This window comes from Scyliorhinus canicula, chromosome 4, assembly GCF_902713615.1.
Source record: "Scyliorhinus canicula chromosome 4, sScyCan1.1, whole genome shotgun sequence".
Taxonomy (NCBI): Eukaryota; Metazoa; Chordata; class Chondrichthyes; order Carcharhiniformes; family Scyliorhinidae; genus Scyliorhinus; species Scyliorhinus canicula.
Window position 1 is genome coordinate 238,962,146 of NC_052149.1, and position 21,621 is coordinate 238,983,766.

Sequence of the window (21,621 nt, forward strand, 5' to 3'; positions counted from 1 at the left end):
AAACACATTCGTACCCGTTTCTTTCCAGGTTACTCAGGCAGTGGACAAACGGCACTGAGGACCCGCCCTGTCTGAGAACCAACCCTTGGTCAGCCAAGCTCGGGTATGGCACAGCACGCCCTACCCGGGGATCCCATCCAACTCGTACCCGTAGCGGCCCATACGCAACTCATTCGGATGTTTATTTCCAAGTTTGTTTTCATTTTAGGTTAGGTAGCCCTTCGGCCGCCATCCCACATGCTATTTACATCTGGGAACATTCGGATGGTAAATCAGCAAAGCCTGCGAGACGGCTCGCAGAAGGAAGGATTGTTAGGTGTATGCTGGTCTTTAAATTCGCTTTTTGAAAAAAAAAAATGAGGGGAGTCACAGGGTGTGACTTAGCCAGTCATTTTTAAGGGTCAATTGGGTTTTGAAAGACAGATGCACTAACAAGTAAAGGTCTTAAACTGTGTATTGACAGATACTGTGCTTGATCCCAAAGGTTTCAAAGGACGAGACAGAGGTCGAAGCCAGGATTGTCAATACCGGAGGAAGAAGGAAGAGAAAGAAGAAGAACAGCAAAATGATGGAAGCCCACTTATTACTATTTAATGTCATATGTATATGTGTGGAAACAAGACACGTTTCCCCCACAACCCCCACCGTAAATGTTAGTACAGCAAACCCCCAGTGCTCAGCTCTGATCAGCGAGGTTCAGACCTGGTGTACTAAATTCATGACGTGGTACTCCATGTCCTACATAATCGAATCACTGTTGGTGATTGCGATCCTCACCATCCTAGTGCAGACCCTCAGGTTGAGGAAATGGAAGAGGAGAGCCTCTCGTTCCAGCACCTCACCCATCTATAGAGTGCAATCCCCCATCTTCGGATTCCACCAAACCCCTCAACCCCTCACTGATTACAACACTCTGTAAATAAAATTCAGCCATGTATTATATTGTTCCATACTCGACTGCCGAGTTGGGAAGTGTGATGTTGTGGTGTGAATGGTTAAGGTTTAGAGTGATTAAATGTTTAAGTTAAGGTTAATAGTGATAGGTAGAGGTTCCCAATTGTAGTAATGCATGTCCCTTTGACATAGGGCCAAGTAGAAATGTTAGTTAAATTTTTTTTTCTCTTCTTCCCATAGTTTAGAACAGAGTAGAACAGGAACTGGCAAGAGGTCAGAACACAAGGAGGCAAAGCACATAGGTGATCCTTCACAATAGTATGATTGTGAGGATCACAAGGAGGGAATGTAGCCATGCTGGCCACGCAAAATGGACACTGAGCCAAACTAAAATGGAAGGCTGCTGGGAAACAGACAGTTCAGCCAGAACAAGCAGTATGCAAAGAGCAGTTTGCATTCTGCAGCAGCAGAAACCAGTTTGGGCTCAGGTGAAGAGACCTTAGCTAGGTGCAAATGGCAAAACGCTTTGCATGCTAATGAGGCCATCAGACTTGAACACCCACACAATAGATACATTTGGTTCTGAATGGACACATTCCAATCAAGACCCAGACATCGAGGCACCAGAAACCTCCAAACAAAAGGACATAAGAAACGCCCCCTCCATCACGGAGACCCCCTCGCATTGGGGAATTAATCCAGTATCGATAAGAAATTGATCCAATAGGTAGAGCCCGCCCGAGAAGAGGGAAGGACAACGGAACCCCTATAAAAGATAGGGACCTCGTGTTGTCCGGTCTGTTAAACCTGTGCTCCGGCCCCGACTGACACCTGGTATCCTGACTCCAGCCGTTGAGCACCAGCCGCCGAAACCGTAAGTTCAACGCTCGCTACGCGATCCAAGCCCGCTAGACTCCCAAGTGCCAGAACGCTTGCTGAAGGCTGCAGACAAAACCAGGACGAAGGCCTCGTTCTCTGACCTTGCCTGTTCCTGTTAGATAAGTATTCTGTTTGCTTATGTTTAGTTGTAGCTTAGTCTCTTAGTGTGTGTGCATGAGTATTTATTATTAACTGTATAATAAATATTGATCGTTTGAACTTGACTAATCGGTGTATCGTCTTTATTACTTTGAATTTGACCTTGGAATACTTGTGACGTTGCCTATACGGCAGCTGGCGACTCCAGAGCTTAAATAATTACATAGAACAGAGCCTAGCAGTGTTAAGCACACGTCGAACTCGGAGGCGTGTTAATACACTCCAATAAACGCGTTTTACGCCCATAGTAAAACGTGCAACAGATGGCTTCCTGTTGTTTCTCAGTAGAGTGCGATGATCTTCGACGGGTGATTGATGGGACAGGCACAGAAATGTTTCAGGGTCTTTGTATATTTGACCTTAGTCAAGTCTAGCCTGCCCGAGGTTTGACCGTGTTTGATTTACTGTGGGCAGCACAGTAGCACAGTGGTTAGTACGGTTGCTTCAGAGCTCCAGGGTCCCAGGTTCGATTCCCAGCTTGGGTCACTGTCTGCGCGGAGTCTGCACGTTCTCCCCGTGTCTGCCTGGGTTTCCTCCGGGTGCTCCGGTTTTCTCCCACAGCCCAAAGGCGTGCAGGTTAGGTGAATTGGCCATGCTAAATTGCCCTTTGTGTCCAAAAAAGGTGAAGTGGGGTTCCTGGGTTACGGGAATAGAGTGATGGTCTGGGCTCTTTCCAAGGGCCGGTGCGGACTCGATGGGCCGAATGGCCTCCTTCTGCACTGTAAATTCTCTGAACAAAAATGCCAATTCTTTCATTTAGGATATCCAATTTAATCATCCTTAAATCTAGGCCCTGATTAGATGATCACGCCAGCCCTGATATCTCGAACCCCAGACCGGGCAGGCTGCACAGCCGTGTGGACTCTCGCTCCTTGTTACAGAGAACAGTATCAATCCCCCCCTCATCTACTGTTCCCTACCAACACCACAATCTGATATGCTCCTCCATTTGAATGGCCTCCTTTCCATGGTGCCATGGTTAGTCCACTCATCCACCCTGAAGCCCTCACTATCAGTCAAACAAGCTGAGACTACCTCAGACCTGTTGGACAACTGCAGAAGCCCAAACTTCTGCCCTCTTGGTTATTCATCCCCTTCGTTATCTTTGGCAAGCTTGCCGTGTACAAATTAGCTGCCGTGTCTTTTAATAGAACAGCAGTAATAATAATAATATTTATTGTCACAAGTAGGTTTACATCAACATTGCAGTGAAGTTACAGTGAAAATCCCCTAGTCGCCACATTCCGGCGCCTGTTCGGGTACACAGAGGGAGAATTCAGAATGTCCAATTCACCTAACAGCGCGTCTTTCGGGACTTGTGGGTGGAAACCGGAGCACCCGGAGGAAACCCACGCAGACACGGGGAGAACGTGCAGACTCCGCACAGAGGGTGACCCAGCGGGGAATCGAGCCTGGGAGCCTGGCTCTGGCCTGTTCGGGTACACAGAGGGAGAATTCAGAATGCCCAATTCACCTAACAGCACATCTTTGGACTGTGAGAGGAAACCGGAGCATCCGGAGGAAACCCACACAGACACGGGGAGAACGTGCAGACTCCACACAGACCAAGCTGGGAATCGAACCCTGCCGCTGTGAAGCAACAGTGCTAACCACTGTGAATTTAATTGGTTGAAAAATATTTTGGGCAGTTTAGGATGTAAAAGATGCGATACAAATGTCATCCCTTTCCTTAAAGCTGAAAATATTTAGAGCTCTCTGGGCAATTCCTATTTATCTATGTCATGTTTGCTAATGGATTGAAACTGTACGGCTTTTGAGAGAAACATGTTAAAATGCTCATGAAAATTCATCTGTTTATTTTAGTTCAGGTGTTAACTTGATTATAAAAATATCTGTCAACGCTCACATTGGGATAGCAAACAGGCAGTTTCATAAAAATATGTTAATGCATTTTACTAATGTATCGCATGGGACAATTTCTGCCCACTTTATCCAGTATTACTATTATACCTTGCTTTTGTTACTAGGTTTAAAGCTCCTACTGCATTTGCATGTGATACATCCATTTTTATGCAAAACATAAATAAATAAATTTAGCAAATATTGAATAAAAGATGTGTTTATCTCATCAGTTATCTCAGGATGTGGCAAACTGTTTTGAATCAATGAGCTACTATTTGTGCAGTGCTATTAATGTGTTCTATTCCCCAGAAAAACCCGACAACAGGCTTAAAAGCAGAAGTGCTAATTGGCTGGTCCTGTCACTGACTCAGCTTGCCTGCCTAATTATGAGCAGAATTTATCTCGACATTTTCTCTCCTCATTTTGTCCAGGCGTAGCTCAATTACCTCAAATCGGAAACATCGGCGAGAAGATTTTTTTTTAACGTCGCGGAACCTGTAACATGTCTCATGCAGGAGAGATTACTAATTGCTTATTTATTCTGCACTCTGTCTGCCCCCCCCCCCCCCCCCCCCCCCCCACTTCTCTGGCCCTGGTGAAGGGCCTGTCATTTTGCCATGCAGCTAAAGTAACCTTAGACGCACTGGACTGATAGTCAGTTTAGGTTGTTCCACAAACATGCTCCTCTCGTGATCCCAGGCAGACTGGGTTCAACCCAATTAATGATTGAGCAGATTTTGGTTGGGGTGAACTGTTACATCATTTGACCATTCAGCGTTCCGTCAGCCAACACACTGTGTGAGGAGACGTTGACGCAAGCTCTCCGTGCTGAATGCTCGCTGCCAGCTGTGAGGAGGCAGTTAGGCAGGGCATCTTTGTACAAATGTGAAAATGAAAGTAAGACTTCCATTCATCTCACATCTCAGCGCAGGGCCTGGTTTAGCACACTGGGCTAAATCGCTGGCTTTTAAAGCTGACCAAGGCAGGCCAGCAGCGCGGGTTCAGTTCCTGTACCCGCCTCCCCGAACAGGTGCTGGAATGTGGTGACTAGGGACTTTTCACAGTAACTTCATTTGAAGCTTACTTGTGACAATAAGCGATTTTCATTTCATTTCATTTTCTTTCCTGACTCGAGGATGACCCAAAGCGCTTTGTGACCAATCTACTGCTACTTTTTGAAGTGGGAAGCTTGGCAACTAATTTGTTCAGAGCAAGGTTCCACAAACATCAACGTGATCAATATGAGAAAGTCAGTTTAGGGATAAATATTAGACAGTAAACCAGGCAGAATTCCTCCTGTTCTTCTTTGAAATAATAGATGCTGGAGGATCTTTTTTACGTTTACTTGAGGGACAGATGTGACCTTACTTAGCATCTCCTGTGAAAGGCAGTGCAGTTTCACCACCGGCAGTGCAGCACTTACTCAGTACATCACTGGCGTGTCAGTCTAACTGGCGTGCTCAAATCTCTGGAGTGAGACTTGAATCCAGCACCTCTCGACTCGGAGGCCGATGGTTACTCACTTAAAGAATGGCTGACACCCTTGAAATAATAGACTGAAGAGGAGCATGTCCTTCTTCACTGAGAATCACATCTCTGTGATCAAAGCTGCCCATCCCCAGGATTTGTATTGACGCAAGCCACTGAGCTTGTGGTGCTTATGGGAGCAAATTGATGGACGGATCCTGGAGGATAAGCCGGGCTGATGTTAAATAAGGCAAATCCACCGATGCTGTAAATCTAAAACAATGAAAATACTGGAAACACATTACCAGTGTAGTCATCACATAATTTGGTGAGTCCAACAGATCCAAACACAAGCTGACAAATCTCAAAATAACAAGAATGAGCTCCAAAAAAGGCAGGAAAATATCTGCCGCCACATCGCGCTTTCACAGTGTGGATTGTGGATCACTCACTTTGTAACAATCTTTGCTTTTACAATCGTGCTTCTTCATAGACTCTAGTTTCCTAGTCTTACATCACAGAAGGAGGCCATTCGGTCCACTGTATCTGTGCTGTCACTTTGAAAGAGACATCCAATTAGTTCCATTCCACTACTCTTTCCCTGTAGACCTGCAATTTACTCCCATTGAAGTACTTATCTAATTCCCTTTTGAAAGGTATTAAAGCTGCTTCCACCAAAATTCCCCTTTCGAGATGAAGACAAGACTTGTAAATTTGAATGTCTGCAATTTTATGGCTGCTCCCGTTGGCCGAATATTCTGGTCCTGCTGTATTCAATGGGCCTTTAAATAGCTCACTGCAAGTTGCTTCCCCCAATTCCACCCAGTGACCTACACAGGAATTGTCTTCTACGTCTTCTTCGGAAGCCCCACGGGATCGAGAATTACCTGCTTCCACTCTTAGACATAGAACAGTACAGCACAGAACAGGCCCTTCAGCCCTCGATGTTGTGCCGAGCAGTGATCACCCTACTCAAACCCACGTATCCACCCTATACCCGTAACCCAACAACCACCCCTAACCTTACTTTTTAGGACACTACGGGCAATTTAGCATGGCCAATCCACCTAACCCGCACATCTTTGGACTGTGGGAGGAAACCGGAGCACCCGGAGGAAACCCACGCACACACGGGGAGGACGTGCAGACTCCGCAGAGACAGTGACCCAGCCGGGAACCGAACCTGGGACCCTGGAGCTGTGAAGCATTTAATGCTAACCACCATGCTACCGTGCTGCCCGATGGGGTCTGAGATGTCTGAGATGTTGATAATTTCAATGCACAACCTGCAAACTCTCTCACGTGTGGGCCAGATGGGATTTGAAGGGTTGCGATTTGAGGTGTGGGCGCTCACTCCGATGCTTTGACTTAGTCTCTCCGTGTTCCCAATGGAGTCTCGCAATGTGTCCAATGCCCTCCTGAATAAATCTTCTCCACTTTGATTGGTCACATGCTGGGGTCTCCCATGAATCCTGGGGGCTGCGTGACATCTTTCAGGATGTTTCGAGGACATCCCTTCAACATTTCCTCCGTCCTCCTGGGAGTCTCCTGCCTGACTGCGTGCCCAATGGAACAGTTGTTGGGGGTCTGGTGTCCAGAATACAAATGACATGTGCTGCCCAATGAAGCTTGCTTCGAGTGATTAGTGCCTTGATACTGGTAATGTTGGCTTGTGATAGAAATCAGATTTTGTGGTGAGCAATAAATAAGTTAGATAAAAGTTTAATGAAGAAATCCTGGTTGGAAAAATCCTTTAATCCTTAAGAGTAATTAACGAAATCAAAAATTATTAACAGTGAGAGTGAGGAAAAAGCTGACTAGCTGTGAGCTGATTAGATAAAACACACCATTCTCACAGTTTGCAAGTTGTTTGAAGGTTGCTAGCGAGTGCAAAGCCAAATAGCAGAAAAGACGCTTTGTGTTATGGAGAACTGGGCTGACATAAGAACATAAGAACTAAGAGCAGGAGTAGGCCATCTGGCCCCTCGAGCCTGCTCCGCCATTCAATGAGATCATGGCTGATCTTTTGTGAACTCAGCTCCACTTTCCAGCCCAAACACCATAACCCTTAATCCCTTTATTCTTCAAAAAACCATCTATCTTTACCTTAAAAACATTTAATGAAGGAGCCTCAACTGCTTCACTGGTTCTGTTCCATTTCAGTGGTAACGGCTAGACAGCCCATAGTGATAATTTCTTGTGGGAAATGTGTTTTGCTCAGATCCATCATGGAAAATTACCGCAAATCGTTTATCTCTTAAATTTGACAGACACTTTGGTCAAATTAAGTGAATTATAAATTAGTTAAAGCCAATCACAGCTGTCAAGAAGGCAAAAGTTTAAAGATAGTAATCTCCTTAAAAGATCAGTTGTCGGGATGAGAAAACACTTTTCTATTCCGGAATCATTCTTAGCTCATCTCTGAAACCTATTCTCTTGCTTGCTTTGCAAATCACTATTTTTTCTTTTGTTTTGTTTGGTACTGTGCATCTTGATTTGAAGAAATTACCACAAACTATAACTGTATTTTAAATTCAATTCAACCATCTGTATTTGCAAAAGACAATCAACCTGACTAGCTTGTTGCTGGGCTAGTTGGAACTTCCTAAATTTTGTACCTGAAAAATTGACTTTATCAATAGACACTAAAGCTGGTTTAGCTCACAAGGCTAAAATCACTGGCTTATAAAGCAGACCAAGCAGGCCAGCAGCACGGTTCGATTCCCGTACCAGCCTCCCCGGACAGGCGCCGGAATGTGGCGACTAGGGGCTTTTCACAGTAACTTCATTGAAGTCTACTCGTGACAATAAGCGATTTTCATTTTCATTTCATAAAGCTGACAAATAAAGTTTCAAATAACTTTACCAAGAAGCGCAGTCTGGAATCTCTGTTATTTGGGAACTAAGAAGGGATAACGCATATCCAGGGTTCTGAATAGACACAGAGATCCATCAGCTTGGGAGATAATCCTGCTTTTGAACCCCTTTTCTTGTCACCACCTTTGGAGGATCTTGCGAAAGTAACTCTGATGAGACTTTTCCTGTGCTTTGAGGTGTCTGCTGTAGGTTGTCCAAGTCTCCAAAGCAAATAGGAGTGTGGTGATCACTGCTGCTTGATCAGCCATGATCTGAGATCCTGGGCCTCATATACACGTTTCCTCAATCGGCTGAAGGCTGATCTGGCACATTGGAGGCAAAGACGAATTTTATTGTCCATTTCTGTCTTAATTGAGAGTCGGCTGTCTGTTGTGTGGATTATCTCCACAACTTTGGGTAACTTGCTGGAAGTGAGGTGTAATATTTGGAGTGAGGAGAATGGCAAATTGAATTGCTGCAATGAGGCAGTCACCTTTGACCCTAGTCTTCACTGAGATAGGGAGGGTGGAGTTTCCGTTGGTGAGGATCATGTCTTGCATATCATCAGGGATCTGGTGAAAGATGGGAACAAACTTCTGAGAGCAGCTAAACATGAGGAGGTTACCCCAAAAGCCTTAGCTGTTCACAGAGCCAAAAGCGTTTGTGAAGTCGAGAAAGATCGCGTACAATGATTGGTGCTGATGTTTCCACCTTTCTTGGACTTTCCACACAGTGAGGGTCATTCATTTGCTGCCTTTGGTTGGGGCAAAAAACACACTATGACCCTGGAAGGGGTTGTTTGGCCACTGGGGGGAGGAGATGATTGAGGAGGATCCTTGGAATGATCCAACCAATGACAGATACCAGAGAGATTCCACTGACGTTGCCGCATTCAGCTTGTCTCCCTTCTTCATTACAGTCATGGTGACAGTGTCTCTGATTTACTAATGTCCTTTAGGGAAGGAAATCTGCCGTCCTTACCTGGTCTGGCCTACATGCGACTCCGGACCCACAGCAATGCGGTTGACGCCCAAATGACCTCCGAAATGGAAGCTAGTGAGTGATTGGAAATAAATGCTGGCTAGGTCAGGGACACCCACATCCCATAAAATAAATTCAGAAAAAGATCCCCTGGCATGCATTCTCTTTCCTCGATGAGAGATATAAGATTGTGCGAGCATGTTTGGAGTGCCTCACTGCTAAGCTTCCCAATTCCAACAGGAATTCCATCTTCTCCAGAGCCTTTGGATTGGCTTGACCGACTCCTGTTGGTGTTTACCCTCCACATGAGCAATCATCACATTCCCATGTCCAACCCTGTTCCCAAGTCCCTTTAATCCTTTTCCCTACAAACCTGTGGCACAGTCACCTGGTCAGGCGCCTCTTTCAACATTAACTTTTGGAATCCAATTTCCAAACTTGCATCCCTCTGTGTGAAGAAAAAAACTATCTCTAACTCTGTTCAAATCTCTTACATTAAATTGTGTACCCATTTCTCTTTATTCTACACCCTTCAACCACTTGAAACAATACATCGTTCTCTATTCAGTTTTATCCCTGACTGCTTTCAAGTGCCCGTTAATCTCCACTGCTCCATTATAGAAACCAGACCCAATATTTCTCAGTATTGTCTGTAGTTGTATCTTCTGACAGGCAGGCAGTATGCAAATTAATCCATGGTGTATTCTATTGCCTCAATATCTTTTCCGATAGGTCCAATCTTAAAACTACACCCATGACAACTTTAACTTGTTATGAAACCTGGGGCTGGGACACAGTCAATTGCAGCCCCACAGGCCCCGGATTCACAACACAATAATAATCGCTTATTGTCACAAGTAGGCTTCAATGAAGTTACTGTGAAAAGCCCCTAGTCGCCACATTCTGGCGCCTGTTCGGGGAGGCCGGGACAGGAATTGAACCCGCGTTGCTGGTCTTGTTCTGCAAAACAAGACAGCTGTTTAGCGCACTGTGCTAAACAAGCCACTGCAAATTCTGATAAAAATTCAAGTGAATTCTTATTAAAATTCTCAAAGGCTTTGGCTGCCCAATACTTACAGTCACCAGGTTTGTAAATAGAAACACAATTACTGTTTATTGACAACAAGAATGATGGTCAAATATGATATTAACACAACTGGATAACGCCAAACTAACCTACTGTGCCCTTTAGCTGTCCAACCTTCTATCGACACACAAGACAGACAAACACAGAGGGTTGGGGGAGGGGCAAAAAGCAGGCCAGCAGCACGGTTCAATTCCCATAACAGCCTCCCCGAACAGAGGCTGGAATGTGGCGCCCAGGGTCTTTTCACAGTAACGTCATTTGAAGCCTACTTGTGACAATAAGCGATTTTCATTTTCATTTCATCTTTCAAAAGTGATAAGGATGAAGGTTAAAAGATAAGAGCCTTGGCTTCAAATGGTGGTTCTTTAGCATGCTCTCCTCACAGCACATCGGTTGATTAAAAAAATGAGTCATAGTTAGTAATGGTCTTCCTTGCTGAGTGATTCATTGAATACAGCATTTACAGGCAGCAGGCTTTCTTGAGGCACGCTTTATTTCTTATCAAATTGGGCATTCAGCTCGAGGTTCACATCCAGGCCGATATCTTTCCTCGTGGACTCTTTATTTCACATCAAACCTTGCTTTGAGCTCATGGTTTGACTTTGTGCCTTCGCAGTCTTGAGGGAATGACACCCAGTCTTGCCGGAGAGTGAGTCGGCCCTCACAGTGACCTTCTGAAGAGCGTTTAGCTGGATCCTTTGGGAGAGAGTTAGTTGGATTCCTCCATCCAGGCTGCGGAATCAAAAGTGAACCAAACTGGAACCCTTGTAACTCTAAAAACATTCCAGTGGGATCAAATCCAATCACCGCCGGTTACTGGGCAGAGCACAGCCCTTTACGCCAATTCATTAGACATTAGCCAATTCAATCAAACTGAGTTATCAGTGAAGTCAGCCAGTCTGCAAACCCCAGTACAGCACAGTCGCCTGAAACCTTCTGCTTGAATTAAAGGTACAGGCTGCTTATAGGCTGCTTTGCCTTAAAGTGACAGGTCCATTATACGTCAAAAATGTAACAGCACAAATAAAAGAAAGGGGGAATAAGGAACTATACAGGGAAGAAACAGGAACAAACAGGGTTGACCTGTATAAACTGATGGCGTTTCACCCCCTCCTTTTCTTGCACAGACTCAGGGCAAAAAGCAGGTCTGAGATCCGATAGAAATTGGTTCAAAGTCGAGCCCAATTTGGGAAAAGACCTCAATTGGCTGAAAGGAGTGAGTTGCAGGGTCACAGGGCAACCTAAAAAAAAATCTTGCCAATTCGGGGTCGCTAAATGACCCAAAAGCATATTGTGGGAGGGAAGACAGGATGATATGATGTCGTGGGGCAGGCCTGCCTTCGTATCCAGTCCAAGTTTGATTAATGACTTTGATGAGTGGCCAGAAGAACCCCTGCTGCTTCTGACTAGAATGATCTAACTTCGAAAAAGCCTTTTGTCCGTTCTCTGTGAGAGCCTTTATCTGGAACTGTTGGTTCGGTTGTTCGAGATCTGGTGCAATGTAAAGATTTTCTTTCTGCTGCTCTGGTTATGGAGTTAGGTATTGGCCAGGCCGTGTAAGGAAAGCTGATCTATTTCCCTAATGGACATTATAGATCCTGACAGAGTTTCAAGACACGCTCGTAGTTTCATGGTCACCAGGATGCCAACCTTTTTAATTCCAGATTGATTTAGTTAATTGAATAAAACTTTGGAGCCACTGATGGAATTTGAACTCTTGTCTCTGCTTTATTAGTCGGAAAATGTAACCACTATTCCACCATATGCCTGCACTTGAGCGAGTACGGCAGCCTTATGCCAGTTTGAGTCAAGCAGGCTGCTCATCTGTGTGTTGTGCCCCCTGACTATAACACTATACACACCGTGAGCATCAAAGTGATGTTGGGGTGCCTCCTGTGGTTTAGGATTCTTGCCCCCGTGCCCTTCAGCTGCCGAAAGAACGACAATAGTTTAATTTTCTCGTCTGTTATGAGGAGAAGGAGTTTCCAATGGGAGTGGCCAACAGAGGACACAGATTGACATTGATTGGCAAAAGAGCCAGAATGTGGCAAATTGTTAGAATCTGGAACTCGCCGCCTGATAGGCTGGTGGAAACGGCTTCAATAATATCAATCAGAATAGAATTGGATGAACAAAAGGAAACAATTATAAGGCAAAAGAAAAAAGGGCAGGGTAATAGATTAATTGGATAGCTCTGTCAAGGAACCAGCATAGGCATGATGGCCTCTTTCTGTGTTGTACCTATCCTAGGATTATCCTAATGTGTAATGTAATGAGGCATTGAGCTGAAGAACCAGACACTTTTCCACTCGTTTACCATCCATTAGGGTCGCAGAGACCAGGTGAACCATGCGCACAGCTTCCTCTGTCCACTGGTCCAACATCGAGACTAAAAGTAAAAACGGCCTCAGAGATACGTTTGCACCCTTTTGACTTCTCCCAGAATGAAATTTACATTCATCAGCCGTGAGATTAACCTCTCGGTGTGAGATTTCCAGTGTACGATGAATTATGGGCCATGCTTCAGGTATGTGGCCACTGGAAACAGCATTAAAACTGACCCAAAGCTCATTCGGTGACAGTCCCTTACAGAGGATCTTTCAATCCATCATTCTGGGCTATATTCAGTTGTCTTTCCAGAGGTGGCAGAAGAATGAGTGAAACGCAGGATGGCTTCAAAGAATATATATTTATATATGAACCAGGGGCGGGATTCTCCGACCCCCCGCCGGGTTGGAGAATCGGCGAGGGTGAATCCCGCCCCCGCCGTCTCCCGAAGTCTCCGAACGCTGAAAAGTCGGCGAGGCGTCAATCCCGCCGCCCGCCTCGGAGAATGGTGGGGGCCGGCGGGAGGCTATGGACCCCGGGGCTGCCCGTTTTCTCCCGGCCGGATGGGCCGAGTCCCGCCGACGTGACCACGGGTCACGCCGTGGGGGGTGGCCGCAGGAAAAGTGACAGCGTGGCCGCATTGTGTGTGTGGGGGAGGGGGGTGTGAGGGGGGGGGGCTGTGGGGGGGGAGGGGGGGGCTAGGGGTGAGTGCCAGGGTGGGGGAGAGTGCCGGAGAGGGGGGGAGAGAGCGAGTGCCGGGGAGGGGGGGTGAGTGCCGGGGAGGGGGTGTGAGTGCCGGGGAGGGGGTGTGAGTGCCGGGGAGGGGGTGTGAGTGCCGGGGAGGGGGTGTGAGTGCCGGCAAGTGGGGGTGAGTGCCGGGGAGGGGGAGAGAGAGCGAGTGCCGGGGAGGGGGGGGGAAGAGCGAATGCCGGAGAGGGGGGGAGAGAGCGAGTGCCGGGGAGGGGGGGTGTGTGCCGGGGAGGGGGGTGAGTGCCGGGGGGGGGGGGGTGAGTGCCGGGGAGGGGGAGAGAGAGCGAGTGCCGGGGAGGGGGGGGAAGAGCGAATGCCGGAGAGGGGGGGAGAGAGCCGGGGAGGGGGGGTGAGTGCCGGGGGGAGAGAGCCGGGAAGGGGGGGTGAGTGCCGGGGAGGGGGTGTGATTGCCGGGAAGGGGGGGTGAGTGCCGGGGAGGGGGAGAGAGAGCGAGTGCCGGGGAGGGGGTGTGAGTGCCGGGGAGGGGGGTGAGTGTCGGGGAGGGGGGAGAGAGCGAGTGCTGGGGAGGGGGGTGTGAGTGCCGGGGAGGGTGGATGAGTGCCGGGGAGGGGAGGTGTGAGTGCCGGGGAGGGGGGTGTGAGTGCTGGGGAGGGGGGTGTGAGTGCCGGGGAGGGTGGATGAGTGCCGGGGAGGGAAGGTGTCAGTGCCGGGGAGGGGGGTGTGAGTGCTGGGGAGTGGTGTGAGTGCCGGGGAGGGGGGGGGGGGGTGAGTGCCGGGGAGGAGGGGAGAGAGCGAGTGCCGGGGAGGGGGTGTGAGTGCCGGGGAGGGGGGGAGAGAGCAAGTGCCGGAGAGGAGGGGTGTGAGTGCGGGGAGGGGGGGGAGAGAGCGAATGCTGGGGAGGGGGGGGGGGAATGCCGGGTAGGGGGGTGAGTGCCGGGGAGGGGTGCGAGGGCAAGGGAGGTTGTCCGCCTGGCCAGGTGCCATCCTCCAACAGTCGCGCCCTTGCAGCCCATGCAGCCCATGGCACCTGGCTGACAGGCGGCGGGGGGGGGGGGGGGGGGGGGTGGTGATACGGGCAATGATGACATGTTGCCATTCCACCCCCTCCCCGCAGGCCGTCATGTTTTCTGATCAGCCAGCGATGTTGGCCGCCGTGGCTGCAGCCGCTATTCTACATGTTGCCCTGGAGGAGGAGGAGGAGGAGGAAGCGGAGCGTGCCAGAGAGGCGGCGCAGGCTGCCACAGAGGAGCAGGCGGCTGGCGCCCAGGCTGGAGGGCCACCCGCCCAATAGGATGAGGAGGAGCAGGGGGAGCACGAAGAGGAGAAGGAGCACGAGGAGAGGGAGGAGGACGTTGTGGCGCCAGAGGAGGCCCCGTGTGTACCAGCCCCGTTCGACGGGGTTTACCCTTTGCGGTCGTGGCTGATGACACCTATACAGAGGCCACAGAGTGACGCGGAGAACAGCTACAGTGATGCCCATGTAGCGACAAGGGGTGTGATGGAGAGGGGCTTTGGGCTGCTGAAGCCGCGATTCAGGTGCCTGGACCTCTCTGGGGGGGCCCCACCAGTACCCGCCAGATAGGGTCAGCCACATCATTGTGGTGAGCTGCGTCCTGCACAACATAGCCCAGCAGAGGGGGGGATGTGCTGCAGGCAGAGGAGGGGGGAGTGGAGGAGCAGCAGGAAGAGGTGCAGACCTCCCCAGATGAGGGAGATGGGGGCAATGGTCAGGGCAGACGGGCTGGACATGGGCAGGAAGCTGCCCACCGTTACCGGCTGGGCCAGCGGGCACGGGACAGGCTGATAGCCGCCCGGTTCACTGAGTAGGGGGCGTGGGAATCGGTGAGTATGGCCACATACCATACACCATGGCAACATCCGACCACCTTCACCCACCCTCACCCACCCAGCACCAACACTCTCACGCCCCCTCACCCACCCAGCACCAACACCCTCACGCCCCCTCACCCACCCAGCACCAACACCCTCACCCCCCTCACCCACCCAGCACCAACACCCTCACGCCCCCTCACCCACCCAGCACCAACACTCTCATCCCCCTCACCCACCCAACACCAACACCCTCACCCACCCACCCACCAACCACACCCACCCCACCCACATGCACACCACCCCTCCATTGCACGATGGGCCAGGCTCACACGGTTGCCGGTGGAAGCGTGTCTATTGCAGGCCATGGAGAATGATGACGACCCGCTCTGCGATGAGCTCCTGTCTCCACATCGTTGGTCGATGTCTGACCCATGGCCACAGTACCACCCTCCACCCGGACCATCCCTGCATGCGGCCGTGACACTGCAGCGCACGGTCCCATCCTCTGCCCGGGGGGGATGGCGAGGATGGCCCAGGGGGAGGGGGGGCACACTCACCTGGGGCCGACGTAAGACCACCCCTCACACACACACACTGGCGCTCAACGTACATGACACCCCCGCAGGCTTCGGACAGCACAAAGACAGCTTCCGTAGGTGTGAAAGTGATTTTAATAACAAACAATCCATCACGTACCCTAGCCCCTAAAACTCGTCTGTGCCCTGCACCCGTGCCAACTTACTCAGTGTCTAATTGTTTGGCCTTCCGGGCCCTTTGACTACGTCTCGGTGGTTCCCCAGACGGTACAGCAGAACTGGAGTTGGACTCCTGTGATTCCTGCCCTGTGACGCGGGATCCCATTGGCGACTGCTTCCTGGGGCGGCCCGGCCTAGATGGCGAGCTGCCTGCCTGTCCTGCCCGCTGCACACCAGATGCACCTGAGACGGAAGGGGGGAGGGGGGGGGAATCTGAGGTGCTGCAGTGTTCCGGGACCTCCCCTACAGGGGGACCCGGGACGGACCCCAGTACTTCCTCCTCCCTCGGGGTGCCCGATGGCACCCGGGCCTCTACATGAGTCGGGGCTGCGAATGGGCCGGCCATCCACCCCCCCCCCCACCCCCGACACCTGGCGCTGCCAGTCCTGGAGGCCCATGCTGGTATCGGCAAGGGTCTGCGGGTTTGCAGCCATGGAGCTCAGGGAGTTGACCATCCCTATCTGTGTCTGGGCGACGCCGGCCAGCACCTGGGCAATGGCGACAATGCCCTCAGCCATGGCCTGCAGAGACTGGGCCACGGCGTTGAGCGCCTCTGCCATCTGCCGCTGGTTCTGGTTCATGGCTTCCTGTGAGAGGGAAGCCATGTCCTGGGCCACACACGCCACCCTCACGGAACGCCCGAGGCCTCGCATATTGCTCCCCATGTCTGACACCGTCGCACCCATTGCCTCCACCGCGGACGCCACCCGTGCGGTTTTGGCCTGGGTGGCACGCATGACCAGCACCACTCCCAGCTCGTGGACGCTGCACTCCTCCACCTGCGTCTGCAGCTGCTGCAAGCCAACCATCATCCTCTTCCTTCAACCCAGGTTTGGTGACTGCATCAGGTTTATGGGTGGATGTGGTAACTCCATCAACCCGTGGCCCGTCTGGGCGGCAGATGTTCGCTTGCACCAGGATGCCCTCCGACCTCCCTGCCCCTCTGCTGCTCCTACCTCCACCTGCTGTACCGGTACGGCTGTGTTGTGCGCACCAGTGAATGTACCAGACGCCTCATCATTAAAGTGCCCAACCGAGGTGAGTGTCTCTGCGATGGTGGGGGATGTTGGAGATAGCAGTGGCGTTGTGTCGTGAGCATTGTCCGACTCAGAGTCCATGGTACTCTGGGGTGGCGGTTTGTCTCCACCTGTCCGCTGTGTGTCAGTGTCCTGTATTTCGGTGTCACGTGTGTCGGTGTCCTGGGTAGGGCTGTCCTGGGTAGGGGTGTCCTGGGTAGGGCTGTCCTGGGTAGGGCTGTCCTGGGTAGGGCTGTCCTGGATAGGGCTGCCCTGGGTAGGGCTGCCCTGGGTAGGGCTGCCCTGGGTAGGGGTGTCCTGGGTAGGGCTGTCCTGGGTAGGGGTGTCCTGGGTAGGGCTGCCCTGGGTAGGGGTGTCCTGGGTAGGGCTGCCCTGGGTAGGGGTGTCCTGGGTAGGGCTGTCCTGGGTAGGGCTGTCCTGGGTAGGGCTGTCCTGGGTAGGGCTGTCCTGACTCGGCTGTGATGGGGGCCTATGGCTGCTCCCCTCGTTGCTGGGTGTCATACGCCTGCGTCGCCGCATCCACAAGAGACGGGGGCGTCGTCTCCCTGTTGCTCCGGGCCTCTCCCTCTCTCGTGACCGCCCTGGGGGGGGCCTGCGAGTGGTTGGCATCCACGGGGACGGGTGCCTCAATGTTTGGTCCTGCAACACACAATACAGCAGCAGCATGGTTAGACAGGCGGGCGGTGATCGGGGGATATGGGGGATATGGGGAGGGGGATATGGGGGATATGGGGGATATGGGGGAGGGTGGATATAGGGGAGGGGGGATATGGGGGCTATGGGGGTGCGGGGATATTGGGGATATGGGGGAGGGGGATATGGGGGAGGAAGGATATGGGGGATATGGGGGAGGGTGGATATAGGGGAGGGGGGATATGGGGGATATGGGGGTGCGGGGATATGGGGGATATGGGGGTGCGGGGATATGGGGGATATGGGGGAGGGGGATATGGGGGAGGAAGGATATGGGGGATATGGGGGAGGGTGATATGGGGGATATGGGGGAGGGGGGATATGGGGATATGGGGGAGGGGGGATATGGGGGATATGGGGGAGGGGGATATGGGGAGGGGGGATATGGGGGATATGGGGGAGGGGGGATATGGGGGATATGGGGGAGGGGGGATATGGGGGAGGGGTAAGGGCCGTGGGTGGCTCACTTGCTGGCTGCCCTGACGAGGTTGTTCACCTTATTGTGGCACTGGGTGCCTGTCCTCGGTATCACAGCCACGGCGCTGACGGCCTCTGCCACCTCCCTCCACGAGCGCTGGCTGAGGCGTGGGGCGACCCTGCGGCCATGTCCAGGGTACAGGGCCTCCCTTCTCTCCTCTACTGTGCCGAGGAGCGGCTCCATGTCGCGTTCCTGGAACCTTGAGGCTGCGCAACGTGCGGCCATCTTAGCGGGTCTTTCGGTGGGGGGGGGGGCACGTCTTTTGTGCTGTGATGCCGTCGCGAATGGTGTCACGTCGCTGCTAACCCATTCGGGCCCAGAGACGTTGCGCTGTTTGGGGGGGGGCCGGCGCCGGAGTGATCCACGGCGTTTTTTCTGCCGGTTCCTGGCCAACGCGCCGGTTTTCGGAGAATCCCGCCCCAGATCTCAAATGGCATTAGAACAGTGTGTTATACTTGTTAATTAGCTTAGCACAGTAGAGTCTGTTTACATGGCCGCTCGCCAGAAAAACTCATTCAATTATATGAGCTTTCTCCGCAATATTGCTGTCATTTTTCTTCCTATTTTCTCGAGTTGCTTTTACTGGATTTCAATTATAAATCCTTGCAGTGTTTTCCAACATCACGACATTTGCAGAGATGGGATATTTCAGCAACGCGCCTTCATCCTGCCCTTAGTTACTTGGTTCTTTAGGGGCAACTAGGGATGGGAAATAAATGCTGGCCCAACCAGCCATGCCCACATCCAGTGAAGGAAAAACAATAAATCAATTGTACTGCATTTATACAGTACTCTGTTGAGGCCACAGCTGAAGTACTGTGAACAGTTTTGATCGACTTACTTACGAAAGGACATACTTGCCCTTGAGGGAGTGCAGCGACTGTTCACTGGGCTCGTTCTTGGTATGTGAGGGAATATTTTACTGGCAGCCAATTAGTGCACAGTGTGATCCCACAAACAGCAACATTGCAGGAACATAAGAAAAAGGGCTTGGAGTTGCAAGTTGGCACGTTGCAAGTAGAGATTGGTCTCTCTCGGCCCCAGGAGAATCTGAGACGCAAACAGCAAGTTGGGGGGGTAAGATCACAGAATCTTTACTGTGTAGGAGGAGGCAATTCAGCCCATCAAGTCTACATCGGGGCTCTGTAGGTATATTCTATCTAGTCTCACTCCCCTGCCTGAACCCGTTAAGTGGTTATATGGAGGTAACGCCACAATCAGATGAGCCATGATCGTATTGGATTGCAGGGCAAGGCCAAAGGGACAAATGGCTGACTCCTTCTCCTGATTGATATGTTTGCATGACTGTAAATGTCGTTGGTAGCGTGAAAAAATAGACTTTTTGCCCACGTCGAATTTGTAATTTGTAATGCTGGAAACAGCACTTAAAGGATTGACCCTCAAGGTCACACAGAACAGTTCTCACTGGAAACGATTAACTCAACAACCCAAGTGCGAGTTACGAATGCAATGGGTTGTCTGTTGAGCTAGCAGCTGAATCAAGTACCCTTGTTCCATTCAGCAACAAACAATGAGATTGTGAAGGTTCGGCTTTACATCCAAGATTCTAAACAAATGAATTTCCGATCGAGTGGAACGATGAGGGGTGAATTTGAATGCTACTCATTGCTTGAGTGCAAATTCAATGTCCTCGTGCCGTTCTGCTCAATATCAAAGAGTCAAACTAAACCTGGAATAATCAGCTTGATTGACAGCTAGCCTCCAGACTTTTTCCATTGGCTCATGGAATGTGGTTAGGCCAGCATTTATTGTCCATCCCTCATTGCCCTTCAGAAGGTGGTGGTGAGCTGCCGTCTTAAACCGCTGCAGTCCATGAGGTGTAGGTGCACCCACAGTGCAGTTTGGGAGGGAGTTGCGGGGTTTTGACCCAAACAGCGATGCATTTCCAAGTCAGGATAGTAAGTGGATTGGAGGGACGCCTCCAGATGGTGGAATTCCCCTGAGCCTGCTGTCCGAGCCCTTCGAGAAGGTAGAGGTCACGGGTTGGGAGAATGCTGTTGAAACTGACGTGGCGAGTGGCTGAAGTGACACCAGGAGATGATTCACGCTGTTGCCACGATGTGTGTCAGTGATCAGGGAAATTAATGTTTAAGGTGTTGGATGGGGTGCTGATCATATAAGAACCTAAGAACATAAGAACTAGGAGCAGGAGTAGGCCATCAGGCCCCTCGAGCCTGCTCCGCCATTCAATTAGATCATGGCTGATCTTTTGTGGACTCAGCTCCACTTTCCGGCCCAAACACCATAACCCTTAATCCCTTTATTCTTCAAAAAACTATCTATCTTTACCTTAAAAACATGTAATGAAGGAGCCTCAACTGCTTCACTGGGCAAGGAATTCCATAGATTCACAACTCTTTGGGTGAAGAAGTTCCTCCTAAACTCAGTTCTAAATCTACTTCCCCTTATTTTGAGGCTATGCCCCCTAGTTCTGCTGTCACCCGCCAGTGGAAACAACCTGCCCGCATCTATCCTATCTATTCCCTTCATAATTTTAAATGTTTCTATAAGATCCCCCCTCATCCTTCTAAATTCCAACGAGTACAGTCCCAGTCTACTCAACCTCTCCTCATAATCCAACCCCTTCAGCTCTGGGATTAACCTAGTGAATCTCCTCTGCACACCCTCCAGCGCCAGTACGTCCTTTCTCAAGTAAGGAGACCAAAACTGAACACAATACTCCAGGTGTGGCCGCACTAACACCTTATACAATTGCAACATAACCTCCCTAGTCTTAAACTCCATCCCTCTAGCAATGAAGGACAAAATTCAATTTGCCTTCTTAATCACCTGTTGCACTTGTAAACCAACCTTCTGTGACTCATGCACTAGCACACCCAAGTCTCTCTGAACAGCGGCATGCTTTAATATTTTATCGTTTAAATAATAATCCCGTTTGCTGTTATTCCTGCTTTGCTGCGGGGCTGCTTTGTCCTGGGTGGTGTTGAGCTTCATGAGCATTGGAAATGCACTCATCCAGGCAAGTGGATAGCATTCCATCACGCTGTTTAGCACAGGGCTAAATCGCTGGCTTTGAAAGGAGACCAAGGCAGGCCAGCAGCACGGTTCGATTCCCGTACCAGCACCCCCAAACAGGCGCTGGAATGTGGCGACTAGGGGCCTTTCACAGTAACTTCATTTGAAGCCTACTTGTGACAATAAGCCATTTTCATTTTCATTCATTTCACTCTTGACTTGTGCAGTGTAGGCGGCGGACAGGTTTCGGAGAGCCAGGAGGTGAGTGACTCAGCACAGAATTCACAGCCTTTGAACAAGCTCCGGTTGCCAGGTTCAGTTCAATTCCTGATCAATGGCACCACCCAGTTTATGGTGGGGGGTTTAATGATGGTCACACTTTTAAATATTGCTGATATTCTCACTTCTTTGATAAGAGGACCGAGATGCTGAGTTCCTGATCAGCTCAGTTGCTAAAGAATCGCCAATCATGACCCTATCTTAGACTTTGGCCCGTCACTTCCTGCTCGCAGTGGGAATCCACGGGCCTCCGATTTTGAAAGAGAAATGTGCACGCTTACCTGTGCTCCGATGATGCATCCAACCTTCCTTTCTGTTCAGCAG